Raw genomic sequence first — 14,031 nt, 5'->3', positions numbered from 1 at the left:
CGTCCGTGCGGAGGAAATCAAATGGGTTGTCAGCGAATCGTTTACAGAACACACGTTCTTCTGCAGCGATAGGAACAGCGGACTGTTTCACGAGCGCGACACGAGCTAGTCGGCTTCTCCGGACCTAACGCTGCGCGTCCCCCGTACACGTAGGCGCTGGCATCGAGGCGGCAACTGTCATGAGCGTCATGATGCACTACTTCGCTTCGCCTCTCCTAGATGGCAGCACAATCTAAAAGCAAGCATCTAAAGCGCGTTTGTCGTTTTATAACGGGTCTGATCATAGTGCAGTCGGAAGCTGGTTTCGTGCCTTCCGTTGTTGCCAAAGAGTTCGTGGCTCGGCTCCCTGCGTAGCCACGTCAATCTAAGTTTTTCTGGCGATGTCATTTTTGTGGCGGATGATGTCGTGAGATATTGGTGGAATGGGGAATTAAACACTTCCGTGTTAAAAATCAAAAGGCTGAGTGGGCAGCACGGACCCACCGCACGTTGTACGCTCACGGGCGCTCCCAGTGACTTATTTACAAACAGCCGCGTGGTGCATCTGCGATATGCCAGGTCCCTGCCCTCACTAATGATAGGTCCCGCATTTCCACGGTCAAAAATGGAGAAAAAAAAATTACACCCATCTCCCCGAAGGGAACCATAAGTAGGATGCGGAGCGTCATGGGGGTTCCGTTTGCGTTTCCATTATGTTTGTTAGCCAGATTTGGTGGAAATGTAGTGAACCCCGTAATGCTCATATATCCTACTCATGGTTCCCTCCGGGGAGATGGATGTAATTTTCCCTATTGTATGCGTATATACGCGAGTGAGACGAGATTGAAGTGGTATCTAAATGTCTTTATTTGGATTTGCACGTCTTCTTACTTTGAGTATGACGGCCTTATGGTCACTGAAGGGCACAGTCAGTGGACCTCGTAGCAGCGGTTGTATGTAGTCGTCGCTGTTGCAGTTGGTAAAGACGAGAGCGATACACGTTCCGTGGATTGTAGTTGGCTGTAATTGCTGTTAGTGTTTGCGCTGATGCTCTCACTTAATTGCGTCAGCACACTCACTAACGGGGCTGTTGCTTCCATCCTACTTCATCTGAAGAATCACGGAGTCAAGCGCAAGCACAACCGGAGTTGTTGTTGTTGTTGTTCCTCTTCTATACCACATACCAACGTGGGGGATTAGCCAAGCAACGGAGGTGTGCGGACGCCGGACCACCGCCGACGCCGTGGTACATACCCCCGAGTATATGACGTAGGGGATTGGCCAAGAAACGGTGATGTGCAGACGCAAGACCACCGCCGACGCCGAGGGACATACCCCCGAGATAAGACGCTCCGCATTTAAAAATATCCTCGAACACGCAACTGATTTCCTTTTCAAGGTCAAGTGACGACGCCTCCAGCGGGGTCAGAACACTAAGACACATATCTGGCTGTTGTGATTGTGCGACGTTTGACACCGTACGTCTGGTGCGGCCGCACAAGAAGTGTGATTACAGTTTGTAACCTTAGCGCCAGCACCTTGAATATTGTTACGTCGACCGCGCGTCTACATCACAATGAAGCCAGGCAATGCCTGACCGCGAACTACTGTGCAGGCCAAACAACATGACGACATCATACAGCACCTCATCGTTTATGCACAAAAACCGTATACCATCTGGGTTCAGTGAAAATTCTTTTTGGAATGTCCTTTGGAGAACATTCCATAAAAACACTGCTGTCCTACAATAGAGAAAGACATGCTCCACAGTTTCTGGTTGTTTGCCAATAGAACAGTCAGTTCCCCATGGCAATAGAAAGCTCCTTATCCTTCATCTATACTGCAACTGAAAACACAGGCCGCATGTGGTTTCGAGAAAAAAGGTCAAGTGACGACGCCTCCAGCGGGGTCACAACACTAAGACACATATCTGGCTATTGTGATTGTGCGACGTTTCACATCGTACGTCTGGTGCGGCCGCACAAGAAGTGTGATTACAGTTTGTAACCTTAGCGCCAGCACCTTGATCAATATTATATAATCAACGTTCGTCAACGCGATAGGCCGCTACGGCGTACCAGACTATAATTTTTCCGTTTCTTCTGTATTCGGTGGGAGCACCGTCTGGGAAGACAAATACGACGGTGGCAGGGCTTTCAAACGAAAGGGTTCAGTGAACAATGCCGTCAAAACCGGTTGAGTTATAATTGCTTTTTTTTGTTTTTTTATTGCGTGCTTGTCGACAAAACAAAAGGCAATGTACAGTTACACACATTAAAAGCTCCAGACTCACGTTGGCTGAACTGGGTGGCTCAGCACTTCTTAAACTGCGTTGGTACATCCACAGTGGCTAGCCGTTCAGGTTATTCACTCCGGGTTCCGACTCAGGTTTTGCAGTCATGGGCAATTGAAACACAAACACGAGAATATGAACCAGAACGTCCGAAACTGAAAAATGCAGTTCATAGAGTTCATATAATAAGACGCTATTGGTATATTTGTAAATTCCCATTTGCCAACTTTGCTTTCGTAACTAATCCACGCGTCATTTTGGCTTTCATGGAAAGAAATCGTGCAATTTGTGTGTTCAGGTTGATATTTTCTTGTCCTCGTTTCATTTGATTACGACTTTACACTTTCCTTGCATAAGCAACAATTTCTATGCAGCAGTTTCGCACTTGTACGAGCATCCCCGTCTGCATTTGGAACTGTCATGCGAGTTTTCCACATAACAGTAAGACTAAGCGCAATGAACATATAAGGCACGCCCCCATATTGTTGAGTGCACATCGTGTAAACCGTAAAGCGTTAATAGCAAGGCTTTTTTCAAGGTTCGTTGGAAGACATTCCAGTGCAACACCGCGAAGTTGTGTTCATTTGCTATCATGACATTCAGGTCGTACAGTAATTGCATTTGGGTCGTAGCTTGGGCGTTGGCCTTCGACCTGGCCGCGGTTTCCAGAGCGTGCTAATGCGGCTTGCTCTGCGAGAGATGCGAGAAGACTGCGGGCGAAACGATCCCGGCTTACCAGTAATGGAGAACTTTCAGCTGCAAGTTCGGAAATCCATGTGAGGTGCAACAGTTGGGCTTCGAACGAAAAAGGAGGCGTCGCCAGCTCTGCTGTTCCTTCAGCCTTGCATCACTAGTGCGAGCTGCTCAAGATTTTGTGCTTGGTTATGGGAAAAGTAAGAAGCTGAACGGAGCACGTGCACTAATCTTCCTTATACCTCAAGTGCATTTTGACGACCAATAAACAACACTGCTCATTGATTGGTTTTTCTCATTGGTGCTGCGCCACTTGCTGAACCGAATCTCTCTTATAACACATTCGTATTAGCTAACCCAGATATTCTAACGGTATAAAAATAATGCTCCAGTTTGAAAGCCCATTGCCGTTACAGCTCTCATGTAAACCATAATCAGCGAATAGCGTGTCGACATAGAAGCGACCAAATCAATCTGTCATTTCGATAGCGTAGAACGCATAAGTACGCCAGCTAAAACCGTTTGTTCTTTACACAAAGTTTAAGGATGGTTACGACTGAAATATGAAGCGAATGGCATCTCACATTATCCCTAAATATACCGTAAAGAGACATTGGTTTCGCCTAAAGTGGTGCTATAATCACCTAATTCTCCGCTCCATATGTAAACTTTCCAGAAATACTTGTTTATAAGCATACGCGGCCATGAAGAAATCTTTTCATGCACATGATGACTGTATTCAACCCAAAGATGCTCCACTTGTTGAACTGGAACCCATTTCGGGTCTTCCAGGTTTGAACTGATATTCTGTTCATACCGCGCTTGCTTAACATTGAGGATTTTGAGCCCTACAGTAAAACCACTTTTTATTGAGCTTCTTTAAAGTTAGTGCTTCTATGGCACGCTAGGGATGCTTCCTTACCGGGCAAGTGTACTTTACCGCTCCCTTGAGTGCGCTCGCGATGGCAGTGGAGCGAGCACACGCTGTTTGATAATAAAAGCTGGGTGAAGTAAACAAAGAAGCACATAAACGAAACATAGAATGATACAAGAAAGCTGTTTACGCCAAGTAAACTGCCACATCCGTGACTGTAGATAAAAGAACAGTATAGTCTTGCGCTTGCTGTTTAATGGCCTTATAACGAAGTACATTGTTACTGCAACGCGAGAAGCTGCTATAAATGCGTGTAGCTGCTCCCTCGGGTCCTATACCGACAAGCGACCTCTCTCCGAAGTTACAGAAAGACAATAAACCACTCGCCTTTTGCAGGTCCACAATGACGTCAGTCTCGCTGTTTAGGCATCACCGGTGTACGCGTATCATGTTGTAAGTTTTCATATTCTTTTATTTGTCACACACTTGAATCTTACATTTCAAGGCTAAGCTCAACTTCTGATACCATTTACAGCGATCTAACAGAATTCGGATAGAAGTACACACTGCTTATAGCGTTTGAATACAGGAAGTACCGCGACTTTGCACATCGAGCTATCACTGAAAGATAAGGCCCCTAGCAATGCTCACTGTGATTTTCGCGTAGGGTCTAAATTATAGGTGCATGAGCGGAAGACCTGAGAACAGTTCTTTTTACTATTTTGCTTTTGCTCATAGTTGGTAGGCATCTTATGGTACTGGCGGTTGGCATGGCCTGTCCCAACTTCCCTACGTCTGATGTTCCTGAAAGGACCGCTCCAGATCGCATGGTGCCACGACAAAACCCTTCCACCTAATCCCATATGTGCCCCTCCCTCTCGATCTCGAAAGATCTCCCTCGATCTCGATCTCCCTATCACAACAGATAACACATGCGACACAGAAAGAAAGAATGGAACACGCGCTTCCCTTTGCGCAGAGATAACACAGACCGGCGCAGCCGGGCGGTAAAAGCAAAACACAAATAAACAAACCCAATGTATGGTTCGCGGCATTACCCCCCCCCTCTAAGAGTGCATCGACCCGATGCTAACATAAGCGACAGTCCGAACAAATGAAAATAAAAGTTCGTCATCGTCCGTAGAAAGGTTTTAAGCGAACCACGTGGACGACTTCAGGCCGCGTGCGTTGTCGTGATGTGCCGGAGTCACCATCGGGGATCACTTCGTAGGTAAGTTGGCCAACACGTCGTAGAATCTGGTAGGGTCCGAAATACCGTCGCAGGAGCTTCTCACTGAGTCCGCGTCGTCGGATGGGAGTCCAAACCCACACACGATCCCCTGGTTGGTACTCGGCGTCTCGGCATCGGAGGTTGTAGCGGCCCGCATCCACCAGCTGCTGGTCCGTTATACGAACTCGAGCGAGCTGGCGGGCCTCCTCCGCACGTTGAAGATATCCGTGGACGTCGGCGTTGAGGTCGTCGTCTTCTACGTGCGGAAGCATGGCGTCGAGCATCGTAGTCGGCCTTCTACCGTAGACAAGCTCGAAAGGCGTCAGCTGCGTCGTCTCCTGGATAGCCGTGTTGTACGCAAACGTGACATACGGGAGCACTTCGTCCCAAGTCTTATGTTCAACGTCAACGTACATTGGCAGCATATCTGCGATTGTCTTGTTCAGACGTTCTGTTAGTCCGTCCGTTTGGGGGTGGTACGCCGTCGTTCTTCGGTGATCCGTGTTGCTGTAGCGTAATACTCCTTGCATCAGCTCCGCAGTAAATGCCGTTCCGCGGTCTGTGATTAGGACTTCCGGGGCTCCATGTCGCAGCACAACTTGACTTATAAAGAACTTCGCCACTTCTTGAGCAGTCCCCCTCGGAAGAGCGGCGGTCTCTGCGTAGCGCGTCATGTAGTCTGTCGCTACGACAATCCACTTGTTGTGTGATCGTGACGTAGGGAACGAGCCTAAAAGGTCCATTCCAATCTGTTGAAATGGTCTCGATGGGACAGCGATCGGTTGCAGAAGTCCGGCGGGTCTTGTCGGTCGCGTTTTTCGTCGCTGGCAGTCACGGCAGCTCCGGACGTAGTGGGTGACGTCAGAGGTAAGGCCGGGCCAGTAGTACCTCGCCTTGATTTTTCCAATAGTGCGGGCTGTGCCCAGATGTCCGGAAGACGGGTCGTCGTGGCACGCTTCCAAAATTTCGTCACGAAGGTCCACGGGGATGACGAGAAGGTAATTCGCTCTTGTTCCGGGGCTGAAATTCTTCTTCACAAGGACGGAGTTTCTCAGGCTGAATGCTGGTAAGCTGCGTTTGAAGGTCCTAGGAACGGCAACGTTGCATCCCTCGAGGTACTCGATTATGACGCGTAAGTCGGGGTCGGCACGCTGCTGGGCGGCTAGGTCGCTCTCCGTCACGATCCCGAAGAACGCGTTATCTTCATCAGAGTCTTGTGGTGGTGGGTCGACGGGGGCGCGGGACAGGCAGTCGGCGTCGGAGTGTTTCCTGCCGGATTTATAAACGCTGTAACGTCGAACTCCTGCAGGCGCAAGCTCCACCGCCCAAGACGGCCAGAGGGGTCCTTCAAATTGGCGAGCCAACACAGCGCATGGTGGTCTGTTACAACCTTGAATGGCCTTCCATACACGTATGGGCGAAATTTTGAAATCGCCCATATAATAGCCAGGCACTCTTTCTCAGAGGCAGAATAGTTCTTCTCCTCCTTCGACAGACCACGGCTGGCATAGGCGATTACCCTTTCGCAGCCGCTTTGCTTTTGGATTAGGACAGCACCCAAGCCTATATCACTGGCGTCCGTGTGCATTTCCGTTTCGGCATTTTCGTCGAAATGAGCGAGCACGGGCGGGCTTTGCAGACGTTTTTGCAGCTCATAGAATGCTTTTTTTGGTCGTTTTCCCAGCTGAAAGGGGTGCTGTCTTTCATCAAGCGCGTGAGTGGCTCTGCAATGCGTGCGAAGTTTGCGACGAAGCGCCGGTAGTATACGCACAGCCCGAGAAATCTTCGCACGCCCTTCTTGTCTTTCGGCCTTGGGAAGTTCGCAATGGCTGAAGTTTTTGCCGGGTCAGGTAGGACTCCCGCGGCGTTGACGACGTGGCCCAAGAACTTGAGTTCCCCGTGTGCGAAACGGCACTTTTCAGGCTTCAGCGTCAACCCCGACGTACGAATGGCCTCGAGTACAGACTCTAACCTTTCAAGGTGTTCGTCGAAAGTCCGGGAGAATACCACTACGTTGTCGAGGTATACGAGGCAGGTGTGCCACTTAAGGCCAGCTAGCACAGTGTCCATGACTCTTTGAAACGTCGCTGGTGCTGTGCACAGCCCAAACGGCATCACCTTGAACTCGTATAGGCCGTCTGGGGTTATAAATGCAGTCTTCTCTCGGCCTCTCTCGTCCACTTCAATTTGCCAGTAGCCGGTCTTCAGGTCCATCGATGAGAAGTACTTCGCGTGGCAGAGGTGGTCGAGGGCGTCGTCGATTCGGGGGAGGGGGAACACGTCCTTTTTCGTGATCTTGTTCAGTCGCCGGTAGTCAACGCAAAACCTTAATGTGGCGTCTTTTTTCTTTACGAGTACGACGGGCGCAGCCCAGGGGCTTTTCGATGACTGTATAATGTCGTCGCTGAGCATGTCGTCGACTTGAGTCCGGATGGCTTCCCGTTCGTGTGAAGAGACGCGGTATGGTGACTGTCGGGTAGGTCGGGCTCCATCTTCGGTTATTATTCGGTGCTTCGCTAGAGGGGTCTGACGTAGTTTTGCGCTCGTCGAAAAACATTCGCTATAGGGACGCAGCAAAGCCAATAATTTTTTCCGTTGTTCTTGCGGTAGCGCCGGATTCACGTCGAATGGCTGCGGGAGCTTGAAGATTTCTACGGGTGTGCGTTCAAAGTCGGCGACCGCGATCACGCGACTTGCTTCTCGCGTTTCTTCGAGGAATGCGATTGCCGCGCCCTTGTTTAAATGCTGATACTCCTCGGTGAAATTAGTGACCAAAATGTAGGATTGGTGTTCCTTGAAGCGCGCAATGCCTCTTGCAACAGACACACCACGGTCGAGAAGCACCCTTTGATCAGGGTCTACGATAGCGTCGACGTCAGGAGCAGCATCTTCACAGTAGACTGCGACCATCAAGCTTGCGCGGGGTGGCAGGGTGACATGATCATCGGCAATCCTTACAGCAGCACGTCGTTCGGTGTTCGGTTCCGGCGTCATGGAGTGATGGGGGGAAAAAGTTATTGACTTAGTCTGCAGGTCGATTATTGCACCGTTGTCCATCAAAAAGTCCATTCCAAGAATTACGTCGCGGGAGCAGTTAGGCAGAACGACGAACGCTGCAGGGTACGTTGTGCAGTCTATGGTCACGCGCGATGTGCACGTTCCACTTGGCGTCACGAGGTGGCTTCCTGCTGTGCGTATGTGCGGACCGTCCCATCTGGTCATAACTTCCTTCAGTTTATACGCAAATGGTCCGCTCATTACCGAATAGTCAGCTCCCGTGTCTACGAGGGCGACTACGTCAAACCCGTCGATGGACACCTTGACGTCAGATGCAGTCTTCCTCGAGTTCCGGGTTCGTCGGGGCGTCGTATCTCTGCTTGTACGTGTTGATGGTCAGGCACTGTGCATCGACGTTGTCGTCGTCTTCTCAACGAACGTCTCGGTCACGTCGGGTACGCGTCGCGCCGTGCGGCTGTCGTCGTGATCGGGAGTCTCGTCAAGGTTAGGTCGGGTCGTCGGAATGAGGGCATGTCGTGAATCACTGTCTTCAGCGCTTCCTTGCGTCGTTGGAGGGTTTCCAGTTTTTCGCCGTAGAGCAACTTCACCTCCAGAAGTTGCTGCTTTTAGGTTCCCCCGCTTGGCCTGGGGGACCTTCCACGTGCGAAATCAGCATTGCTACGGCGGTTAGGCGACTGGTATGGGTAGGGCGACGGCGATCGGTGTGAGCGGGCTGGTCCTCGGTTGGTGTTGGACAGGTATTCGTCGATCTCGGTAGGGCGCTGGCCGGGTCGGGGGCGTGGGGCGTGGGGCGTCGACGGAGAAACCACGCAGTCCGAGTCTCCTGTACGGGCAGCGAAGATAGATGTGATCGGCCTCTCCGCAATGGTAGCACAGCGGACGATGATCTGGCGTTCGCCAAAAGTCAGTCTTCCTCGGCGTCTGGGTTTGGGCTGTGTACGGCGGTACGGTCGACGGTGGCGACAGTGGGAACGGCAGCGAAAGTGGACGGCAGTACGGTGGAGCTTCTTATAGACGGGTTGGAGCAGGGCGGGGTCGACAAACAGCCGCGGAGTAGGTCATCGCCTGTGGCTCGCGGGGTGCCTCGGATTGCATAGAAGTGCCCAACGCGTGTTGGACCTCTCCGCTGATGACGTCAGTCAAGGAAGCCACTTGAGGTTGCGGCGTTGTCGGAAAAAGCTTCCGAAGCTCCTCCCTGACCACTGCTCGGATGGTCTCACGCAGGCTATAAGCCGGAACCCGCATGTTGTCGACGTAGTTCGCACTGGCCGCGCCAACAAAGTTCCGGTCATACTGCTTAGCACGCATTTCGCGAGCCTTCTCAATCGTGCTGGCTCCGGTCACGAATTCAGCGATGGTTTTGGGTGGGTTGCGGACAAGTCCAGCAAACAGCTCCTCCTTCACACCGCGCATCAAGAAGCGTAACTTCTTTTCTTCCGTCATTTCGGGGTCCGCGCGGCGAAATAGTTGCTTCATCTCCTCAACGAAGATCACGACCCCTTCGTTGGGGTGTTGTGTCCGAGTTTCAAGCAAAAGCGCAGCTCGCTTTTTTCTCACAACGGTAGTGAATGTCTTCAGGAACTCCCTTTTGAAGTGAGTCCAGTCGGTCAAAGAACTCTCATAGTTCTCGAACCAAGTTTGAGCAGCATCTTCTAAGTAAAAGAAGATATGCCGGAAAGTTTCTTCGTCGTCCCACCTGTTGAAGATGCGGACGCGCTCCAACTTCTCCAACCATTCTTCGGGGTCTTCAGCGGGGGCTCCCCGGAACGATGGCGGTTCCCGGGGCTGCTGCAGGACGATTGGCGACGTTGTTTCTTGCACCATGGTGTTGGTTGCAGCGTTCTTTTTCTTGGGCCCTTCTGGCATCAAACCGAACTCGGGTGGTAAATCTTGCAGGCGGAGGCTGGCTCTTGTTGGACTGGCTTGGCGGCTTCCCGAGGTTGTAGTGGGCATGAAGGGTGCGTGCCCAGCACCTCCACCAGATGTCACGAAGACAAGGACGATAAGGTTGTCTTGAATGAGAAACACGTTTATTGGAGCGAACTTGTGCTCCCCTAACAACTCAAAAGAATACAGAGGCGGCGCAGCAGCGGTCAACAAAGTGACTTGCACAGGCGAGTGTCGTCGAATCGAATGCCCCGGCGTCCGCACTGCAGGCTTTTATCTTTTGGCGCGCGTGGTTCTCGAAACGTCGATTCGCATCGAGAACATAGTAGATCCAAGAAGATTATTCTGGGCTGTTCACGTTAGATCGAAATGCTCTCCCTTTCACAACAGATAACACATGCGGCACAGAAAGAAAAAATGGAACACGCGCTTCCCTTGGCGCAGAGATAACACAGACCGGCGCAGCCGGGCGGTAAAAGCAAAACACAAATAAACAAACCCAATGTATGGTTCGCGGCAATATATATGTATATATATATATATATATGTAGTAAGGAAATGAGGGGCTCGTTGGGGAAATACAGAAAGATAGGTTGGCAGTCTGCAACGCCAAAGGGGGCATAGGGGGGTGTGTTTAGGCTCTTTTTTTACTAATATATATATATATATATATATATGCATATATATATATATATATTGTAAGAGGCCTTCAAGGAGACGTCGCTTACTGATAGAGCGGAGGAGACAGACGCCGTTTATTTGGCGAACGCGCAGCCAAGCAGCACTAGCCTCAGGGATGATAATGATCATGTACAGGTGACGAAGATGAAGCATTACTGAAAGGATGACAGGTGATGATGATTACACATAAGATTGAAATCAGCGAAATATTGTACCGCGGAGAACTACAGTGCTTACAATATATATATACCAGACCTCCAAAATACCGGTCTGGTGTGCACCAGACCGGTATTCCGGAGGTCGTGGGTTCGGATTCCACCTGGCGGGCATTGTTTCTCCACTTTCTTATTTTCCAAATTCTTTATCTTGAGCTACTACATCCACCCCTTTGCTTTCCGAGGTCTTCTTGACTGCCAATTCTTATTTCCGTGTTATTTTCAACGAGCCCCTCATTTCCTGTTCTGATTCGCTATACATACATACATATATACAAACATACATACATACATACATACATACATACATACATACATACATACATACATACATACATACATACATACATACATACATACATACATACATACATACATACATAGTACTTAACTCACAAAACGCGCCTAGAAATAGTGAAAATAGGCAGTCGGAGCGGCGGCAAGAACAATATAAAATTTGATTCAGTATGGGAAATCGGACGTGCCTTCATCGCAGCAGGGCTATTTATGGCATCATCACTACATAATCAACCTGTGTACGACCACTGCAGGGCGATGGCCTCTCTGGAAGGCCTCTCCGACTATTCGGGTACTTTGCTAACTGCGACCAATTTATCCCCACAAATCTATCCACGATGGGAGTTTCCGTACAGAGGGAAGGCAGAAAAGGTATTTACTGCTGTCTTAGAACAGTGGCCACCATTCTGCGACAAGTGCCAGGGCCCTGGATGCATCCGTGGCACTTGTTTTGAGTTCTTGCTCTTTCGTATGCAATAAGCCATTCCTCTACGTCTTGCTTGTCGATGCCGTTTTATATTGACGAATCCCGCCGAAGGCTCGTACATGCGCCGACGAAAGGTGTTTGCGTTGGGAGGGGACCGCTTCGGCTCGGCGGGTCATTTTAGGATGGCCACGTGTCCGAATTCAGAGCTCCAAGGTAATGGAAGGCGTACCGCTGTACATGCCCCAAAAACTGTCAGAAGTCTTTGTTCCTAGGGCAGAAGAACACGAGCCCCAGAGCAGCAGGTATGCGGTGTCAGGACGGCCGAGAGCTAAAGCGACACGCCGCTTCTTCGTTCTCAGCGTTCACGAGGCGGCGGCTGTTGATTGCTGCCTTTTAACTGGGATCGGGATATTTTCTTCTCGAGTAACATAGACTTTCTGGTAAGTTTTCATGCTATCGCGACCATGGCCAAACTAGGCGCGCAGTCCACAAGAGCGGTGCTGCCGCTGTCGGCTGGTAGCGAAGCTATAGAGAGCAATAAGAATTTTCGGTTCCCTGCGTAGTATGTCCGGCGCCTCAAATGCGGCACCGAGTGCCGGGGTTAAAGTGAAGTGCCTGCTCTGAGAAACTGGCCGCGCGTTACTGTTATTGCTGCAGCCACACTACGGAGACGAGGGAAAGTTCTCTAGCTCTCTTTAGCGGTGCTACCAGCCGACACGGGTAGCCGCAGCTCCCCTGTTTGGCAGCGTGTCCGGTCCGACCACATTGCTCACATATACTTTCTCCGTAAGTATAGACAGTTCCATCGGGTGAGGGGAAAACGTACTGTCGCACTTAGGGCTCGCGGACCGCGGGCAGCCTTTCTGAAGTACGCCCGCCGATCACGGCGGGACTAGCGCGGTTGCTACTTTGCCTTGACTATGCTTTGTACGCATCGCGCGTGCGGGTTTACTAATTTACGCATTATTTTAATGAATTGTTGCTAATAATTCGGGCAGTCTAGCAGCGTCTGAGTTGCGCACTTTAAAGCACTCACGAGTTTTCGCAATTTCGCTCTGCTGATCTCTCTTGGTACATCTAATTTGGAGTAGTGGCAGAAAATTCTTCTACCATCTTCCCGCCTCATGCTCACAAATAAAGCTTTATCAATCAATCAATCAATCAAACTTCCCGAACTAATATGGGTCACTGGAACTTACCTGTACCGCATATGACGTTAGTTCCGTATCCACCGTTGCTGCGATCACATTGCGGCATACCCAGCTCCGAGTTTTACGAGGGCTGTCCTTGGCAAATTTCACAGTGACTACCACCTCCATAGGTTGTCCCTTTCCCAGGCTAATCTGAGGAGAATTGGGAAGGATTGGGGGGGACTGAAGGGGATTCCGCCTTCGTTCTTCCCCCATCCCGGACTCGGGCAAAATAAAGTTGTTCGCTGACTCACTCCAGCCAGAAGTTAAGTGTGTTACCCAAATGTGATGTCTCTTTGTCGGCAACATCAAACTAAGCAACGCACAAGCGAGCGCTGGTCTCGTTGCCGAACGGAGGACTCTTCATAAGTCCTCATATGACGCTCTCCAGGAGTCGTGTTGTTTATTTTATTGATGTTGTAAATTAGTTGAATGGCTACATGGCACTGCAGAGCAGCTTAGAATTCTAGAGAGGGGACGTTTTGTTTATAGTTGGCGGCAGTAGTGGCTGAGGGTCTTATACATCGATAAGATTTAGTACGAACTATATAATATGCCAAATACTAAGTTCACCAAAACTACTTGTATTACACTCAGCAGGGATATGAAGCCACAAGTCTGTTACACTGACACGCGCTTCTGCTTAGTGCTCATGGGCGCCGAGCTGTCAGATTGTTTTACAAAAATCAGTTTTTGCAGTGAAGCGATCAAAGAAATATTGTAACGAGTCATTGCAAACATATTTTAGACATGGCACCGTTCATCCCCCGTGGATCACGCTACCTCGAGGTTAATTTTCAGCTCCAAAGCGACCCCAAAAGACGCCAATTTATTTCAGATCGCTTTAACTGGTCTTATGAAATAACTTTCCCATTTACAGTATATTGCCGGAAAGAACGTACAACGCGCTGCAACGAAAAATTCACCTGGACGCCGCTGCCGCCATGCGTCGAGGAGCAAAAGCCCAAGCCAGAAAATCGACCAGCTACCAGAGGCCGCTGCGCACGCAAGATGTCAGCACATTCGTTCGAACGGTCTATGCTAGAGAGGAAAGCGCACCTCGCAATCCATGTCACCATGAAGTGTAATGGCAAGACCACAGCTTGGGCTCGGGCTTTGCCTGACAATTGTATTGTCTAGCGGTATTTGGGATTTGTTTTCTTCATTATGCATTAACACGTCTTACGAGCTGTGAGGTAGCAGAAATACTCCCTGCTCTGTGGTAGCCGTGAGCCGTTGCAACTGT

This window comes from Haemaphysalis longicornis, unplaced genomic scaffold, assembly GCF_048455015.1.
Source record: "Haemaphysalis longicornis isolate Haplotype H1 unplaced genomic scaffold, Haemaphysalis longicornis Haplotype H1 scaffold_13, whole genome shotgun sequence".
NCBI lineage: Eukaryota > Metazoa > Arthropoda > Arachnida > Ixodida > Ixodidae > Haemaphysalis > Haemaphysalis longicornis.
This window is presented reverse-complemented; position numbering follows the sequence as displayed.